The sequence below is a fragment of the Pezoporus wallicus genome, unplaced genomic scaffold, assembly GCF_028554395.1.
Source record: "Pezoporus wallicus isolate ANWC-B61680 ecotype Strahan unplaced genomic scaffold, APGP_CSIRO_Pwel_v1 contig_2348, whole genome shotgun sequence".
Classification (NCBI taxonomy): domain Eukaryota; kingdom Metazoa; phylum Chordata; class Aves; order Psittaciformes; family Psittacidae; genus Pezoporus; species Pezoporus wallicus.
In genome coordinates, this window is record NW_026636985.1 from 1,580,033 (window position 1) to 1,599,663 (window position 19,631).

The window sequence follows — 19,631 nt, forward strand, 5'->3', positions numbered from 1 at the left end:
AGATAAGAAGTCTTTAAGGCTCTGGGAGCTGTGAAAAGAGAAATAAACACACAAAACCTTGGTGGCAATGCTGGGACAGGTGGAGGCAGCCACTGTTATCACTCTGACACCAATTCAATTAAAACCTCAGTCACACAGTGATAAGTTCCTATTGAAGAACAAGGATGTCAGTGAAATCCCAGCAAAGAGCCAGCTTCAGCCTCCCCTTTGTCCTTGAGAAAATGCCATGCTACCGACGTGGCCATAGTGGTTGCAAGCTTTGAGTACTATACGTAGCAAGAACAGATGTCCCAGAACAAAGACCACAGGCAGTGGGAAGAACTTAGGATGGCATTACACTCTAAACAGAGTACTAACCACTGCTGGATTTGAACTGCTACTTGGAGACCTTTTTAAGGCATCAAAAAAGCACTTAAAAGCAAAAGGCACTTAAAAACATATGAAAATCATCTGGTCATAATGCCCCCCTTTTGATGGCGTTTATGTTATAGCAAGCACAGAACCACAGCAAGGAACTCAAATCCTGCCTGCAACTCAGTTCTGATGTGCAGCTCGACCTCAACTTTAACCAGCTGCGCAGAGCAATAACGTGCTGCCTTGAACACAGCCTCATCAGCTCTGAAAACCTGCTATGTCCAAAAGACCAGCACATACCCATGTCCCAGAAGCCCAGTAGCTACAATGCTCCAGCATCAGTTTGGAAGGATCAGTGTGATGGTGTCTGCAGCGCTGGATCTGGTCTCCCTGTGCAGCTTGCATCAGACACTACCAATATAGCTTAGAGATGGGAGAAATCTGTCAGGTTCCTTCCAGGGTTAACAACTCGGGCTGTTTAAAATACACATTCCATGCCTAGCATGAATTTGGCTGCTTTCAGGCTCCCACTCTTGGGTCTTGCTATGCTTTTGTCAGACAGTTTAAATACTCCGCTATGATCAGAAACATCCTCCCCACGTGGGCACTGATAAACCATGGCCAAGTTACCTTTAGAAGGATTTTCTTCTTCTAATGAAGGTAACAGGGACTAAATCACACCAGGGCTTCTTCCATGGTGAAGCTAACTTTAACAGAGAAGGTTTTCAAAGGCACAAAGGACCATTTAAATGCTCATTTCCCACTGAAAATCACTGGGCTCCCAGGTGTCTTCCTCCATTTGCAAAGCTTTGGAAGCCTCCTCCTCTGTCTTGGACCCCATTAATGGAAAATAATGAAATGCAATTTAAAGCTGGAGTCTCGGAGAGGCGATTCAACCACCAGCCCTGACTGCCACAGTTGTCAGGAAGTTAGAAAGAAAAGAAACACAAAATCACCCTTTCCCGTTCCCTTTAATTATGCCAGGATGGTTCTTTCCCTCCAATAAGCGATTCTGAGAGCCCTTCCCATCAAGGAAGTGAAAGAAAGGAGGAAGAAGGGCAAACCAGGACATCCCTAGCACTTCAGCAACGTTTGCCAGGACACAGAGGAGTCTATTAGTGCATATCTGCATCCAGCAATGAACACACACTACAGAGAAACGAAGACAAGAGAACCGAAGAGGTTTCTCCTCTGACCAGGGAAATCCACCTTCTACAAGCTTGGATAAGTTGCTTAACTTCTCCATGCCCGTGATTCCCATTTATACTGTTGGTTAAAGAGCATTTTAATTTTGAGAGCAGACAATAGGAACCTCAGCATTAGCTGAGATGGAGTTTGTATTTAAAACTCGGGTTCCATCAAGCCTCTTCACTAAGTAGGGTTTCACTCACTGAAACCCACTAGGGACAAAGTACAATTGTCTCAAACCTCAGAAGCCTAAACCCAGTCACTCATAGAATCCCAGCCTGGTTTGTGTTGGAAGGGACCTTAAAGCCCATGCAGTTCCAACCCCCTGCCATGGGCAAGGACACCTTCCACTAGAGCAGCTTGCTCCAAGTTGGAGATCTTCAATGGCTGCAACTGCCTACACAAGTCCATTGAGAGGATCAAGCTTTTCTTTCTAGTTCTTTGGGTGTTTTCCTCCATTGGTTGTCTAAGGTCTGGGCCCTATTCTAGTTAACAAAGGGGGGAAAAAAGCCCTCCTGCTCCACAAGAAAAATGGACTCAATTACACAGCACAGTCCCAATGCCTCCGGCGCTCTTTGGTTTAATCTTCACGGTTGTCCATTTTTGATGGAGAATTTGTGCTGATTTCATGGTGGCTGCTTGGAGGAAAGTCACCCACTTCATGGTTATTTCATAGCCGGGGGCCGGGGGCAAGTGGTGAACAATGATTTAATTAGGCTTCTGTAATAACATCTCAAATGGCTGCCTCGATGTATTAGCATGGAAGGATCTCAATTACTCTATTTCCTTGAATTCCGCGACTTTCATGCCAATGGAAACGGAGAAAAGACATCAGAAATTAAACTAGAAACTCTTTGCCCACAGAAGGCGTATGACATCCATAGAGCAATCAGTGCTTCCTCTCATTGCAGCCAGGTCCACGTGCAAAATCTGTGTTCAGATCTAATCAGAGCAAACATCTGTACTGGAGACCAGGCTGCCGGATGGAGCCCACCATTAAGAACACAACCCTGAAGAAAGGAATCTCCTGATGCATGGATCAGTGAAGACAACCGAGACTGCAGACTGAGGAAAAGGTCAACCAAAAGCTTGTGGCATCCCCTCAGTCTTGACTTCAGACACCACCTCCCAAAATCCCCTCAAGTATCTGTGTTCTACCACCACAGCTCCATAAACCAGTGCATTTTGCCCGTGAACGTCAGGAGATGGCACATGCCCAACTGAGCAAGTCTTGATGATCCATCTCGTCCATAAGACTGGGTCAGACTGTTTATGGATGTGTTACTGTTGACATAAATAAACCATAAATAGACCCCACAGAAAAACCCAGTCAGCAGTGTCTGCCTTCTAGTTCCTCACTACAGTGTCAAAGCTAATCTCATCTTACTGTACAATCCCCCATCTGTTCCAACCTCTCATTTCAATATGAATTGAAATAAATGTAACTCCTGAAAATCTAAAAACCATCCCAGATTTCCAAGCTCCTTTGTCTCGGAGCAGGTTTCACACCCTCCTGTTGGGCACAGAGAGCTTCTCAAGCACTACCAAGCCGACTGCATTAGAGAATACTACAAATTGGATAACTCAAAACCCTCCTAGAGAGCTCTCGTAAAACTCCATGGTTGGATGGAAACTGGAACAGATGGGCGAGCTCCACCAAGAGCTGTATTAACCCTGCTGCTCTCTGCCTGGTGGCCAATAACACATGCAGAAAGTACAGAGCCAAAAATAAGCCTCCAAACCAGAAGATGACCTAAAGTATTTAATACACGGCAGCAAGACAGATGACCACTTGGTGACATACTCCTGCTATGACTGCAAACAACTTCTCCTATGGAAATAGAAGGCTTTCAGCATCTCAGTGTCCAAAAGAGAGGAAGTATTTAAAAGGGACAGACATGTTCCAAGGCAAGTTAGTGGCCATTTGTCCATTACAGCTGAAATACTTCAACCATCACCTCATTACGTATAGAGTAATAGCAAAAAGAGTGCAACGAGGGCCATAATTGGACTGGAGAAATGGAGCAGAAGTCCTGGGGGGAGATTTGCAATGCTTCAGGCTATAAAAAACACCTCTATTTTTGCAGCTGAGTACACAAATTCCCATTAGATTCAAAAGGAGCTTTGGGTGCCCGGAGTCTTTTCATCTCGGCCCATTTGAAGCTTTAAATACCCATCTTTCATCCCTGCCACCGGTGAGTTGAATGACACAGTTGGCCCCTGAGTTCTTAGCTATCCCAGGGTGAAGCTTTCAGAGATGTCAGTTCAGAGATGTCAAAGGGATGCAGACAACCCCAAGATGCTCTGAAGGGGTCTGATGTGGAAAGCGCTCTGTCTCTATAGTGAGGACTGTTGTGGAAACTGGTTTCTTCCATAAGCCACCTGTGCCAGGCAGCACTCTCATCCCAGATGCAGATCCCTCTCTCCCATTCCCATTCCTGTAACACTATTCAAAACCCTCCCACGTTAACATACTCAGCTCAGGTATTTACTGCTGGGCAGACTCCTGAGCACTCCCCACCAGTAGCACAACACAAGCAATGCAGCGCTGCGTCCCTAAAAGCCAGCCCTAAGGGAACAGCCTAGTTCTGGAGGAACCAAACAAAGGAAAACCCATTTAAACCTCCATTGCCCTTCCCTGATTCCACACCCCAACCCCTCATCCTGCAGCCAGCTCCAAAAGGAGCAGATCTCTGCACTGATGTAAGTGGGAGGATGATCATTCCCCCAAACAACCCCACCAAGCTCTATTCTTCATTCTTGATGCTGACAAGCATGAAGGCTAATTGTTTAGAATCGCATTTCAAATGGCCCAGATGAGATAAGTGCCAGGAGATGGGGGTAAATCACACAACTGCTCACTTGCTGCCTCCCAGTTGAAATCAATAGCAATTCAGGGCTAATTAATATTTAGGAAATGCAAAACTTGTCATCTTAAATCAGGCTGAAACACAATAATCACATTAAGTGCTTACTTCAGCAAAACACCCCTGCAATGCTAAGCGTTAGTGAACTATGCGCGTATTTATCCACTTAATTGACTCCTGCCTCTGACAGAACTCTATTACCCAGGAGTTAGAAGGAAACTTAACTCTGATCTGTGTGTTTGCACTCAAGGACTTCTGTTTGACTCCAGCTTATTTGCAGTGGCAGAGCTGAAGGGCTACATTTTGCTCCCGACGTAATACCACGAAGTTGAGCAACAAATGTGACATTTAAGCTTTCCACGTGATGACCTTCCATTCATAGCCTGGAAAGTTTTCATCCTGTTCTACTTCAGTTTCATTTCCAGGCATCCTTTAAATAAAGATGCTACTCGGTGCTTTAGAAGATGCGGAGCCTGGTAGGAATTACTAATGCAAACAGCCAACTACAGTCCCTCTTTTCCTAGACAAGAAAGCATCCTTGCTATGATTTGGTACCTCAGTTTTCATTGAACCACAGACTCCCAGACTGATTTGGGTTGGAAAGGACCTTAAGATCATCCAGTTCCATCCCCCTGCCATGGGCAGAGCCACAGTACGTATTGCAATACGCTGTGCCACTGACATGCAAACTTCAGCTTGTTCTGCACAACTTCCTGATGTTAGAGAAGCTGCATGGGGTAAACCCAAAAGCATTTCAGACTTAGGCAGTAATTGACTGTTTGACCATCGCCTTCCGCACAGGCCATAGCTCTGGAACCCCAATGCCCCTCCATATGCGCAGGGTGGATGGCAGCTCTTGTGCAAATGCCTTCAAAAGCCACAGGTCATGGAACAGCCTGACCCAGCCGAGAGCTGAACAATGCCTCTTGGAGAAGCCAGACTAAAACCCCCCTCTTTAACAACCTCTCTGCTGTAGCAGGAGGAAGTGCCATCACTTCACTCATCCGACAGCCACACAAAGGGTTTGCTGTGGGGCTCACAGCAGGCTGGGACCTCGGTTTGCAGGCAGCAGAGGTCTGTGCTTAGGCAGCTCCAAGGGGATTTTTCCATTCTCTTCCCGTAAGTGATCTGAAAACCTGCTTCTCTCTTCCCCCAGCACAAAGCTTGGACCTTTCCCTGCTGCTCCTTTCAATTCTATGACCCATTTAAATACTGGACAAGCTCACGAGGTGTTTGCCTTGCCTGCCCTAATACACTGGTATGAAAACGCTCCCATTGCCTGCTCGGCACCTTTCAACACGAACCAAGCCCAACCAAGCTCATCACACACGTTGGATTGAAAGCCCAGTCCAGCAGACATCCCTCCGAGCTTCACCATAGTCAGGATGGAGCGGAGCAAACGTACGAGACTCAGCACACACAAGTTCACAGCTGAAAGGCAGTGCCTTGAACTGCATCAGGAAGCAAACCAGAAACTCACGGAGGGATAATGTTGGTTATAACCATGCAAAGAGACGGTATTGGAATCAATAGGACTCCTTCTGCAGACGCAGTGAGTGCTGAACCAGATCTTGAAGCCAGTTTCTGAGTGTTTCCAATGAAATAACCTGGCCTAGAGGTCAGGAAGTTGAGAATAGCCTCAAATTCACCATTCCCAGGTACTGGTGTTAAGGAATAAACAGATGCCAGCTCTTGGATGAAGGGAACCCCCTTTGCAAGAGAAACGTGTGCTGGCAGGTACTGGGGAGCACTGGGAGCTGGTGTGGTGAGGAGGAGCACACAACAGGGGATAGCACGATGAGGCGGACAGCCTCAGTGCTAGCAATACCGGGCAAAACAGCATCAGGGATTCCTTGTCCAGCTCCAGTGCTCTGAGACAAGCCAACTGCAACAAAACTGCTCCCCATCCCTGCTCGAGGAAATCAAAGATAGGGAGCTGGGTTTTTATTGCTCAGCAGGGAAACGGAGATAAGGTTCATGCACAAAGCCAGAGTGACACTGCTGCACTGGACAACAGAAATCCATGCTTCAGATCCCTCTGAGGGACCACCCCATGAGGACAAAGCTTTTGATGGCTGCTCCAGCCCACATCAGTGCTGCTCCTTTGTCGAGCAACAGCATGGCTGTGCTGCACTATTGCAGGGACAAAGACCTCCCCTTTGAATCCTGGAATGGTTTGGGTTGGAAGGGACCTTAAAGCTCATCCAGTCCCAACCCCTGCCACGGGCAGGGACCCCTTCCACTAGAGCAGCTTGCTCCAAGCCCCTGTGTCCAACCTGGCCTTGAGCACTGCCAGGGATGGGGCAGCCACAGCTTCTCTGGGCACCCTGTGCCAGCGCCTCAGCACCCTCACAGGGAACAACTTGTGCCTAAGATCTTTTTCCCATCCTAATACACTCATGTTTGGTTTCCATATCAATAAGCAGCAGAAAAGACCCTCGCAGGGTTGCAAACAGGGCCTGGGAAAGCTCATTAAAGGCAGAGCCCTGTGAAGTCATTATTATGTATATGTCAATTCTGCAAAGAAACAAATGCCATTCGTGCTCTCCAGGTAATCAATACACACCTCATATCTAGCCACAACAGGGAGCAAAAACCAATGCGGGGGGGGATAACACACAACAAACCACGCACACCTTCAGGAAGTCTAAGTACTCAGACTCCCTGATTTCCATCCTCTCCCTGTTTGAGTCATTAGGAGACATTTTGTACTGTTCTCAGCCACAAAGACTTGCCGCAGGCCAGGATTAATGAGTCTGACTTGCATGGACTCAGCTGCACCCAGAGCAGAAACACCACAGCTCCAGCCTCAAAGTTCCAGCCAATGCACGAATCAAAGCTCTTGGCAATGGAATTGAGGACCAGACCCATGACGAGACCGGAGCTACCAAGGGCCCCATCATTTATTTCTGGCTCTCAGCAGCTTGCTGTGTGACCCTGTGTAAATAGCTCTCTCCTGCTTTCATTCTGCACTTCACAGCAGGCTGAACCACCACACTCCTTGCTTGCACTCACCTACCTACGTGTGCGTGTGTATAAAAGCCCCAAATTATGTGTATCTCTATGTAAGCCTGTGCTGAATTAAATGCACATATAAAAGGGGGCCATGATGTTGATAATGGAAAATTACACTAAGTGCTTGTTCACTTTACAACATCCATTCCAAAACAACCCCACCAAGCCAAGCTGTCAGCCCTGTTTGCTGCGGATTCCCATTCAAGTGTTGTGGCAGTGGCTATGAACAGGTACACACGCAATGTGCTTAACAGATCCTACTAATAACCCTTGTGCTTTTAACTACACAGGCCTGCATTGGAACACAAGCAGTTCTTTATTTGATGGGTTCTGGTGTTTGCAAATCAAAACCTCTCACTCAATTTAGCAGTAAAGCAAACGGGGTTGGCTCCATCCCAATAAAAGTTCCTGCCAAATAAGTGGAGCTGCCTATTCACTCCATCCCTCTCCTTTCTAAGAGTCAAACCCCACCTATAAAGGTAATTAAACCGAATTAGTTTGATTATAAACACAACATCATTCCATGCTGGATCTCAGATGAGCTCAAGACAAAGCCCCCTTACACAGTAACCTCCTTGTTCCACGCACCTATATGCTTGGTTAAGTGGCTCCATATGCTTAATGGAGAAGAAATCTAATTACCTTCATTTACTCTCCATCCAAAAGTAGAAGGGTAAACTATATGTTTAATTATAAACTTTCCACTTTGAGCAGCTATAATTAATGAGTCAAGGAATCAGGCAATATGCCTCGAGCAACCTTTATTACTCCTGAGGTACCCGAGCACCACTTGCAGTTTAGAGCAAGTCACTTCCTATTAGTATTAGGAGCCAAAGTGTCTACCTAAGGCATTAATCATGGAGTGCTGCAGCTCTAAGACTTTTAATTACATACAGTGGGTATGCTACACATGGATTGCACACATAGGGCGATGTTAATAAATAGCCTTCCCGGGGCTATCAAGGGCCTTGGTTTGCTTTATTTCACATTGTGAGGTTTTATGCAGACCTAGGCAAGGTTGCTCGACAAATGAGGCTGTGATTCCCATCACTGGTCTAGGGCAGGGTAGAACCGAGCCGTGAGTTGCTAATAGTGGAGTACAAGCAGTGCAGGAAGCAGGATGCTGATGGGCAATGAGGGAATCTCTGCCACTGACTTCAAACCAGCCTCTTCTCCCTGTGATAAAGCCTTGCCTCCCAGCCCCTTTGACAATGGATTCCTCTGGAAATACCTCCTCTGCCTCTCCCTAGGGTCTGAACTTAAATTCATGCACCATTTAACCCCTTATTTCAGATAAAACAACAAGTCAGCCAGCACAAAGATAATGGTGTCAAGCAAATTCAGACTCCCCCTGTGCTCCAAGGAAAACACTACAGGAGAGACTAGATGGCTTCCCAGATTCACCACTTTTTGTGCCTGGATGAATGGCTTTGCTGAGGTTATTTTTCTCCAGTGCAAGCAGAGCCACTTCTTCTTGAGCACAGCTTGAAGGCTGACCTGCAAAGCTACCAGCATGAAGAAGAAAGTCCTTCACAAAGTACAAACAGAGCAGCCAGGAAAAGGGAGAGGAGAGGTGTTGAGATAATTACATGGTTTGTATTGGTGCCAAATGGGGAAAGTCAGGGTGATAATAGCTAGGCTTATTGCTTGGATGAGAAATAGAGCATCTTTGGTAGCCAGTTGGGTTTATCTTTGTACATACAAAACAAACATGACCGGAAAAAAAAATCTGCAGGAAAAATCAGTTCAATATTTTCCTTAGTAAAATCAAACAAAACCATAATAAACCCCCCTCTGCAGTGCATATTCCCCAAGATCCTCATCTGTTTTCCACACATTTCCCCTTTAAGCACTCTTCCAAACCCATAGAAAACAGTGCAAGTGCTTCCCAGGCACAGCCTGCCTGCTGGCTCTCCATGAAGACTGGCCAGGTTTTCATTGCCCTGAGCTGCACTGATTGCAACAAGGCTTCCAAGGACGAGGACCGTGGTCCACGGTGCCTCTGCCATGCTCTCCTAGGTGATGCTCCAGAGCCGTGTTTGGGGCGCAAGTGTTCTGTTGCTTTCTTGCTTTCCTTACTGGGTTGTGGTTGCCCTACACAAACTCTGCACCGAATGAATGGCAGAGTGCACCAAGCATCCAACCGGGAACCATGAAATATGTGCTCCAGCTTCACCTGCAGATGGTGAAATGGGTGGAAAAGGGGTTTCCAGGGTTGTAAGAACCACCAGTACCTACCTGCACCTGAGCACAAGCTGCCTATGAACATGAGACACGAGCTCTTACAGATTCAAGCACAAGTCTCTCAATTTCCTTTTTAAACTGGTACAAAGGTGTTATTAGTTGCAATATTTATACCCTGCTGCTCCTCCTTGCCCAAGGCTGCTGAAACTTTCATTCCAGACAGCAAAAGCAAGCAGTTCTGTAAACTGGGAGAGCATGCTCCACAAAGGGGGGGGGGCTAATCTCAGCTCTTGTTAGATGCTCAGCATAGGTGTACATGCAATTCTTCTACCCTCAACAGGCCCTTGAACAAGAAAGCTGTGAAAGAACAGTCAGTCAGCATTCACTCAACTATGATCTGCCTATAGGCTGCCCTAGGAGCAGCTGTAATTGTAAAAGCCTCCCCTTTGAAAGGCAGTGGGTAAGTCCCTTTGTTCCTCAAGCGCATCATGCATTATTCTGAGGTTCATGACAAATGCCTCTGAAGAAAAGGTCTCCAGAAAGCCCTGTCACACTGACTATGCTCTGAAGAGCTCTTCAACTATTCATACAGCCCTGCAAAGCGTCTTCCAGCCTGCCTTTACATACATGTTACTTGAGGCCACCCACTTTGTTTCAAGTGCATTAGCAGTTCCTCAGGTTTTAGGTGCATTCATTACATATAGTCCCCTCAAACTGAGGAGGGGTTGAGGGACACGGTATCATTACAGCTGCCAGCAGCAAATCTGCACCAGTTATACCTGCTCCCAATAGGGAAATTAAGATACTCCCCTGGTCATCACAACCACGGGACCCAAATCCTCCTGTGAAAAGGATTTTGTCCCTCTTTTAGGGCTTGCAGGAAAAGAACTCGGTGACTTACCCAGCATCACAGAAGAAAGCTGCTGGAACAGCATCTCAGATTTAGGATAGTCCCTCAGATGCTTTGTAACATGAATGAAGAAAACAAATAGAAAGGAAACAAACTAAGAAACTTTCTGTAACTTCTCCCTTTTGGACTGCCTCAGGGTACCTCTGCAGTAGCTAAAACCTCTTTTGTCCTCACTATTTTGATGCACTTGGACACCAGTGAGTTTTCAACAGGAGCTCACTGACCCACACATCTCCTCTCAGTGAGATGCTCCTGCATTAACAGCCCCAAAACCACCCTGACTCCCCTTTTCCTTCTTTATGTGCTCAGCTGTCTTTGCTCTCAGCTCATTACTACGAGTGGTGTCCCTCAGGGATCGGGTTTGGGACCGCTCTTGTTCAACATCTTCATCGCTGCCATGGACAGTGGGATTGAGCGCGCCCTCAGTGAGCTCACCAATGACACCAAGCTGTGTGGTTCGGTTGATACCCTGGAGGGAAGGAATGCCATCCAGAGGGACCTCGACACGCTTGGGAGGTGGGCTGATGCCAACCTCATGGAGTTTAACCATGCCAAGGGCAAGGTCCTACACCTGGGTGGGAGCAATCCCAGGCACAGCTACGGGTTGGGCAGAGAAGAGATTCAGAGCAGCCCAAGGAGAAGGACTTGGGGGTGTTGGTTGATGAGAAAATGAACATGAGCCGGCTTCAGTGTGCGCTCACAGCCCAGAAACCAACCGTGTCCTGGGCTGCATCCAAAGGAGCGTGACCAGCAGGGCGAAGGAGGTGATCCTGCCCCTCTGCTCTGCTCTGGTGAGACCTCACCTGGAGCATTGTGTGCAGTTCTGGGGTCCTCAACATAAGAAGGACATGGAACTGTTGGAACAAGTCCAGAGGAGGTCACGAGGATGCTCGGGCCAAGAGCACCTCCTGTATGGAGCCAGGCTGAGGAAGTTGGGGCTGTTCAGCCTGGAGAAGAGAAGCTGTGTGGAGACCTCATAGCAGCTTCCAGTGTCTGAAGGGGGCCTATAGGGATGCTGGGGAGGGACTCTTCATCAGGGACTGTAGTGATAGGACAAGGGGTAACGGGTTAAAACTGAAACAGGGGAAGTTTAGATTGGATCTAAGGAGGAAATTCTTTCCTGTGAGGGTGGTGAGGCACTGGAATGGGTTGCCCAGGGAGGTTGTGAATGCTCCATCCCTGGCAGTGTTCAAGACCAGGTTGGACAAAGCCTTGGGTGAGATGGTTTAGTGTGAGGTGTCCCTGCCCATGGCAGGGGGGTTGGAACTGGATGATCTTAAGGTCCTTTCCAACCCAAACTATTCTATGATTCTATGAGTGTGCAGCTGTGAGAGCTTTCCTATGAGGAAGCAGCAGGACAGAGGTCTCGTTTGCAGGATCGGGTGCCTTTTACAGCGAGAGCATCCCGACAGGCAACTGGTTTATAGCTGCAATACACAGTAATTCAGATAATAACTCTCAGGAAAGACTTAGTGCCAGGAAAATGAGTACCACTGGCACAAAGTAAAGGAATCAGCTAGGGAAGATGTTTTGCAGGTTATTTTTACGAGGTGGGGAGCCGGAGAAGCCCATTAAAGACAACAGGAGTGTCTGTCTTTACTAACACGCCTGGATCCAGCTTTCCATGTCAGAGCCTTTTACTGGCTAGCAATGTGTTCCAAGTGCAGTGTAACCCTGCTGACTTCAGCTTGCCCTTTACAAGGAAAGCTGTGCTGGCTGTAATGCTGGAATATCAGCCCCACCGGGCTTGCTCCTACACTGACCCCCTTTGCTCTCTGCTCTTGGGCAGACAAGCTGTCACTGTCCCTGCACTCCAATGCACTGCTCACCCCAATTGTTTGAGTGCTGAGATTCTGTACTACAACAATGGTCTCAGTCACCCACTGTGCTGTCATTTACTGTGGGATCTTATGGCTTTTATAGCTTCATTTTGAGTACTTGGAAGCTCCAGGCTGCTTTTCCTGTCAGTCAGTGCATTACTGGAGTTAGAAATCTCAAGCACATCAACTCAGAGATGGTCCCAATTCCAAAAAAAGCTGGAAAAATGAGACATCTAAATAAGAGAGTGAAAAAGGATTGTTCAGCCTGGAGAAGAGAAGGCTCCTGAAGGGGAGACCTGAGAGCAGCTCCAGGGCCTGAAGGGGCTGCAGGAAAGCTGGAGAGGGGCTTGGGACAAGGGCCTGTAGGGACAGGCCAAGGGGAATGGCTTGAACCTGCCAGAGGGGAGACTGAGATGAGCTCTTAGGCAGAAGCTCTTCCCTGTGAGGGTGCTGAGGCGCTGGCACAGGGTGCCCAGAGAAGCTGTGGCTGCCCCATCCCTGGCAGTGCTCAAGGCCAGGTTGGACACAGGGGCTTGGAGCAAGCTGCTCTAGTGGAAGGGGTCCCTGCCCATGGCAGGGGTTGGAGCTGGATGAACTTTAAGGTCCCTTCCAACCCAAAGCAGGCTGGGGTTCTACGATACAATTCTATGATCCTCCTCACTTGACAGGACTGAAAGGCTCAGGTGAAGTCACAATGAGTCGTGGGAGAGAGCCAAGGGTAGAGCTCAAATCCCCACTGGTCTAGGTCATTACATCACCTGAAAACCCCTACAATGGGAAGGGGTCCTTGTAAAACTGGTACAGCAAAACCAACAGAGTTACCTGAGAGAAACCCCAGAGGACTGCATCCAGTGTTCCATTTGCATGGCAACGTGCACTTACTTCAGTGGGGCCCATTTCAGTGTAAACCTGTGGAACTCCTCTGAAATCCATCAGGTTGTCATCAGCTGAGCTCCCTCAAACGCTCCTTTTCCCACCTTCAGGAAGAGACCTCCATAATGACTGTCTATAAATGTAAAATAGCATTTACCTGCTAATTATTACTACATTTGATTGCCTATAAGCAGCTACAGTTATATTTGTGCTTCTTGATGTAAAGGGGGGGGGGAAATCAGAACATCAATTTGAGGCACACTTCTTCCTGGCTAAATTTAACAGGAACTTTAAATAAGGCAGGTTCCAGAGAGAATCACGACCATTCCTTAGATAGCTGAGATTACTTTTGGCCTTCATTAACTATTTCTATTTATGATATTTAGCAAGGGGGGGAAAGAAAGTATGATGGCGATTCTCTAATGTATTCAACATACGCTCTGCCTTCAAAACAAGCGGTGCTTCACAATGATGCTTAAAGCACTTCTCCTCAAAGTTTACCCATTCCAAGCAGGATCAGGACTCCCCCTGGCTTACTAACCCTAGTGATTGGTGACGGAAGAGGTAGCTCTTGTTCCACACAACACACTGGTTAATTATACACCCATAAACCGGTCGTGATTTGCACTGAGTTGATGAAGCCGCGAGGCCAAAAGAGACCAAGATTCACTCCCAGCCCTGATTTTCCTCAGTGGCCAAGCCTGAAATGAGACAACTTCTGATCCCCAATGGAGGGCCAGGAAAATCCATCCAAGCAACAGTCCGTGAGATGGCCACGTTCTCGTTTTGCCGTTCCCCAGCTGGTGGTTGGTGCTACACAAAAAGACGATGGGAAGAATTACCGATGGCTTCTCTCCCTTTCCCTCCATCAGCCTCTCCTGTTAAATCTGACCTAAATTCTTCATGGTCCATGAGATCTGTCTCAGTTGAACAAGAACATTTCCACCTGAGGAGCCATCTCAGGCACACGTTGCTGATAAAACCGGCGTAGCTGATAAGTGATTAAATGCCAGTCACAGTAACATGGTTTGTTGAAGTCAGGTGTCTTTGTGAACCTTATTCTACATGATCCCCAGAACTGCTTCAAGTGGTGGAAACGTTGCCTGGGAGCTACAGAGAAGCTGATTTGTGTTTCAGAATAAAAGGAACAGATTAAATGATGCCCTGGTTGATTTTCCTGCTCATTCACAATCATTCTAAACACAGAAGAATGAAGCAAATAAATGGACAGCGAACATAGAGGAGATGAGAGCTCGTTCTGCATCCGATCTGTGGGCATGAATAGAGAGAAAAGGAATTTGGGCTGGAATGGGATAGGCTTTATTTCAATGGGCTGTGCTGCAAAACCTGGAATGGGGCCAGGATGTTGCAGCAAAGTGTTCCAAACTCAACCCACCAGCGCTAGAGAAGCCTTGGTCATATGTGTTTAGGTGAGTGGATCTCCTTGATTCTGCCTGAAGGTAACACATCAGAAGAGAAGGAGGGTCTGAAGTTATTGGGCTCAGACATATCACACTCAGACACACCACCTGAGCTTAAAAGCCTAACATAGCCCACCAAACAGCCACCCAGCGCAGATATATATCCTTTACACACATAAAACAGAGATGTCCTTTGTAGCAGGAGACTAACTCACTGTCTGAGAGTAACTCCCCATCTCTTAATGAGTGCAGTAACCTCTTCTTCCACCACGCTGACTTCATTGTCTAAGGTGACAGTTTCTTGGTGCAAGGATTTAGCACAGATTTCCACAGCTTTACTTCATACTGAGCCAAGACTTGATGTGATCTTGGAGTTTTCTCCATCCTCTCTGTCACCATTTTGGGGTCTATAGGCAGGAATTCAGTTTTCCCCCTTCACCTCATATCTGAGCTAAAGATGATGCACACAGCATTTATTGACTATAGAATCTCTTTCTATAGACATTTATTAATGCCAGAGTCTCATGTGAGTGCTAGCCACCTCGGTGCTAGGCTTTTCATGCTTGCATTCATTTAACCAGGGCCAGAGATTAATTCCCTCTGCATTATCATTGCAGTGGTGACCTGCTGTAAATGTTGAGTTATGGCCCAACTTATCACAAGCTACTGTTGCTGTTCATCATACCTAGCAATAATTCTCAGGTTTGCTCCACAGCTCAAAATGGAGAAGCTCTGAGGTTCCTACAGTAAATCTTGCAAGATATTGTCTGTTAGCATTTAATGCATGTCACCATGGTGTAGTAAATAATTCCTTCTGTGAGAAAACTACAACTTACCCCATTTCACTATCCTTTGAGCACTGGCAAAGACAGAAACAATCCAACTTGCACATTAAATGCCTATGAGATCTTAAGAAAGTAATGACTGTGTCCAATTAGCATCCTCCATCTCACATGCACTAGCACTGAGTGATGGTCAGCTAGAAAGTATGTGTTACTCAGCACTGGAGACGTAAGAATCACCATACTGGTTCTTACTAATAGTTTATGGTGATGTGTTTGGTGGCTTTTATATCCTGTCAGGGGAAAAATAAGCTGCAAGAGGAAGCATGACTCAGCCTTTTGTGTAAGCTGTCAAGAGACAGAAAGCAGGAATAATGTGAAGACTATGCCACAAGAGGGATGGTCGCTCCCAAGCAGGATGCTCTTGGTCATAGCACAAGCTACTCCCTGTTCCTCCTACTCCCCTGTCATAGAATCCTAGAATCCCAGACTGGTTTGGGTTGGAAAGAACCTAAAGATCATCCAGTTCCAACGCCACTGCCATAGGTAGGGACACCACACACTAAGACCATGTCATCCAAGTCCCAGGAAGCCACTGCTCAGTGATGCAGAACTCGATTTTGGGTCTTTCCAGGCTGATGATTGAACCAAACCCAGTATTTTCAGTAAATCCCAGGCTAGAACAGGGCAGGATCACTATCCCACTCTCTTCTCCCTGAACAGCTGTTTCAAATGTGTCTTTTCCAAGGCTCCCAGTGCTGCCCTTCCCTATCTATTTCAATGGAACCCATCCCCGTGTGCTGTGCATTCTGCCTTACACAGTCATCTTCACTGCCTGATGCTATATACTACAATGAACATTTTTACAGTCTGAAAGTCATCATCTTAATGACTTTACAAAGCTTAATAGCTATCATAACATATACCTTAAATGGCTGCTTTGGGGAGATATGGCTTCATCATTTTCACTTCAGAACCCAATCACCCCCTCCCAAATAAAACAATACCATTTTATTCAACTGATTATTTGCTTCGATGATGAGTTTGCCATGACATTTTCATATGTGCACTTCCCTCTTCAAACACCACTGCAGGGATGTACTGAATTATTTACACCGAGCTATACCCCAGACATAAAAGCTTACCCAACACCTTACAGGCTCTGATTCCCCATCACTGTGAAAGTGACCAGTTCGGCCTCTGAGTGGCAATATGAGATGCTATTTAGGCAGAACATCCAATTCAAGCCATTTCTCTGCTCTGCTCCCCTCACATTTCCACAGCGTCCAGAACTGTTGCATCAAACAGCTCTTCTGGCACCCACTTATGCACCTACTGCCTGTGGTTTTGTGTGATCACTGTTTGAGAGCAGCAAAACTCTTTGCCTTTACAACCTCCTATGACAGGGAGTGCCAGAAAAGCACAGCCCTCAGAGGAAGGAGCTATTAACTGGTTTAAATCAATCTCCTAACTTTACCTAGTGATGGAAGCTGCACCCTAAGCACACAGATTTCAAGCTGGCTTGCTGTGAACTCCCCCTGTAACTTGAGTTTATAAAGAGCTGGGGTCTTAGCAGATTCAAGCATTCAGTTATGGTGCCTTATTTTCCTCATAGCCGGTAAGAAAAGTACCCTGCAAGCATTTTAAAGCTGAGCTATCACTTCCTCTCTTATTTCAGAGAGAAAAATGAAAACCAGTGGGACAGCACAGGACTGGAACTCACATACAATGCAAACACAGGCTGCAATTTAAGTGTGATTGGGAAGGTTTGAGGGAAGAATACTGGCACTGAGATAGCAGCATCGACACTGAATTCAATAACTAAAGTCACAGAAAATGGGTATTTTGTAAGCAAAGTGAGGCTACAAAGGGCAGGAGGGAGCAGCACATAGTGGAACAAAACCAAGCATCAAAATCCCGCTCCAGCACATGCCCACGATGTGCATCTTCCTCTGCTTTGGGCTTTTGGTCCTTTAAAAACAGGATAAATATTGACTGCCCTGAACACGCACCAAATGACTATGCTGTGTGCTGCTTTTAGCCAAATCTCATCTCCTCAGTACGGTACTCCAGCAAGCTCCCATCCCGTATTTGAACATATGCTTGCTTCATTAGCACTTACACTCACTTGGGAGAGAGACTGCATGAAATTGCTGTGAACACTGCAGAAGACGTATGCCAATGTAGATGGAAATCCTAATACCCTGCAGTGACAAATCACTGCTTTATTTGAATCTCAGAGTCCTTTATGATAGATTCGAACAATCCGAGTTTTTGGATACCCAGGCACATCCAGACCTAATCATCCTAACTGGTAGTGAGAATTTCGCTGGAAGAATGTGTTAAGACTGATCACAGCACCCCAGAATGGTCTGGGTTGGAAGGGACCTTAAAGCTCATCCAGCTCCAACCCCTGCCACGGGCAGGGTCCCCTTCCACTACAGCAGGGTGCTCTGAGCCCCTGTGTCCAACCTGGCCTTGAACACTGCCAGGGATGGGGCAGCCACAGCTTCTCTGGGCACCCTGTGCCAGCGCCTCAGCACCCTCACAGGGAAGAGCTTCTGCCTTATCTCCAACCTGATCTTCCCCTGCTTCAGTTTGAACCCATCACCCCTTGTCCCATCCCTACAGTCCCTGATGAAGAGCCCCTCTCCAGCATCCTTGTAGCCCCCTTCAGACACTGGAAGCTGCTCTGAGCTCTCCACACAGCTTCTCTTCTCCAGCCCCAATGTTCTCAGCCTGGCTCCATATGGGAGCTGCTCCAGCCCCTGAGCATCCTCATGGCCTCCTCTGGACCTGCTCCAAGTCCTTATGCTGGGGACCCCACCAGGCTGTGTGGGGGTCTCCCCAGAGCGCAGCAGAGGGGCAGGATCCCCTCCCTGAGCTGCTGCCCAGCACACAGGGGGGTTCTGGGCTCAAGTGCACACTGAAACCGGGTCATGGGGAGCGTCTCCTCCCCCAACACCCCCAAGCCCTTCTCCTCGGGCTGCTCTGACTCACTCCTCCACCCAACCTGCAGCTGGCTTTCAATAAGGAACCCTCATGGTAGGCAGCATACAAAGCAAGCAGCAGTGGCAGCCGATTCCCATCTTAAAGAGCTTGTGACCAGTATGAAAACGTCAGTGACAGGGGCAAAAGCAGAACCTAAAAATCAGGAAAAAAACCACAAGTCCCAAACTGGAGATACTTGGACCCTGCCCAGTATCCAGAAGTCTCTCTGCAGGCTTGGAATAAAGGAATAAAACCCCACGACACTGTCAACCGACAAAACGCTCCTGCTCTCAAGGCTGAACACTTGGGAAGAGACATGACTTCGTATGCTTAATATCATCAAGTCTACCAAGAGAACACTGAGGCATCTAAAATGATACCAAATGTATCTCTAATAAACCTCAGTACAGGGATGCTCAGAACGCACATGGACAAGCTGGACTTGCCCAAGACGAGAAAAGGAAACAGAAGAAAGAATGACTCCAGGCAAAGGACATCAGTGAGACGCTTTCCCAAGGAATTCAATAGTTTTCCAGATAAAACATCCACCTCAAAACAAGCAAACCAGAGCAACTGAGTCAAGCTGAGCTCAATTCAAGAGGTACCTCAGTGCCTGCAAACCCATCTTCCTTGCCAGAAAACATCCCAGGTGGAGAACCCTCCGTAGCTCTAATTGAGAGCCAAAGGCCCCTGAGGTTACTTAGGCAGTTTCGAAAGCATTGCTTGAAGTGCTTTCTGGTGCCTTCTCATCCCATAATGCAACTGCCAGTCCCAAGTAAGCTTCCGAACCCTCTCGCAGTCACAGCTACGAGTTGCCAACGTAATTGGATGTTTGAGCCCCCTGCTCTCCCAACGCGCTCTGTTAGCACTGACCATGAAATCGCTCGCTGTGATTTGTTTGCATATATAGTGAAAAAATCAAGTGATGTTAGCCCAGATGTGGGAAGGAGGGGAGGGGGCAGAGAAAGGGGGAAATCTCAATCGCCTACAATGCCTAAACTAAGCAACCTGCTGCTTCACACTGCAGGGGCTCTTGTTCTTTCTCTACGCTTTGTCCCTATTTACAGTTCGCAAAGCAACGCACAGTAAAACAAGCTTAAATTTGAGTTAATGCAGCAGCAAGTTGACTCCAGATACAAGCAAAAAGGGCAGAGAATAGGTCAAAGAAATGGCATCACTGAATTTCAGTCTAAACCCGTAAGACAAGAAGCTGACGCTGCTGTGCC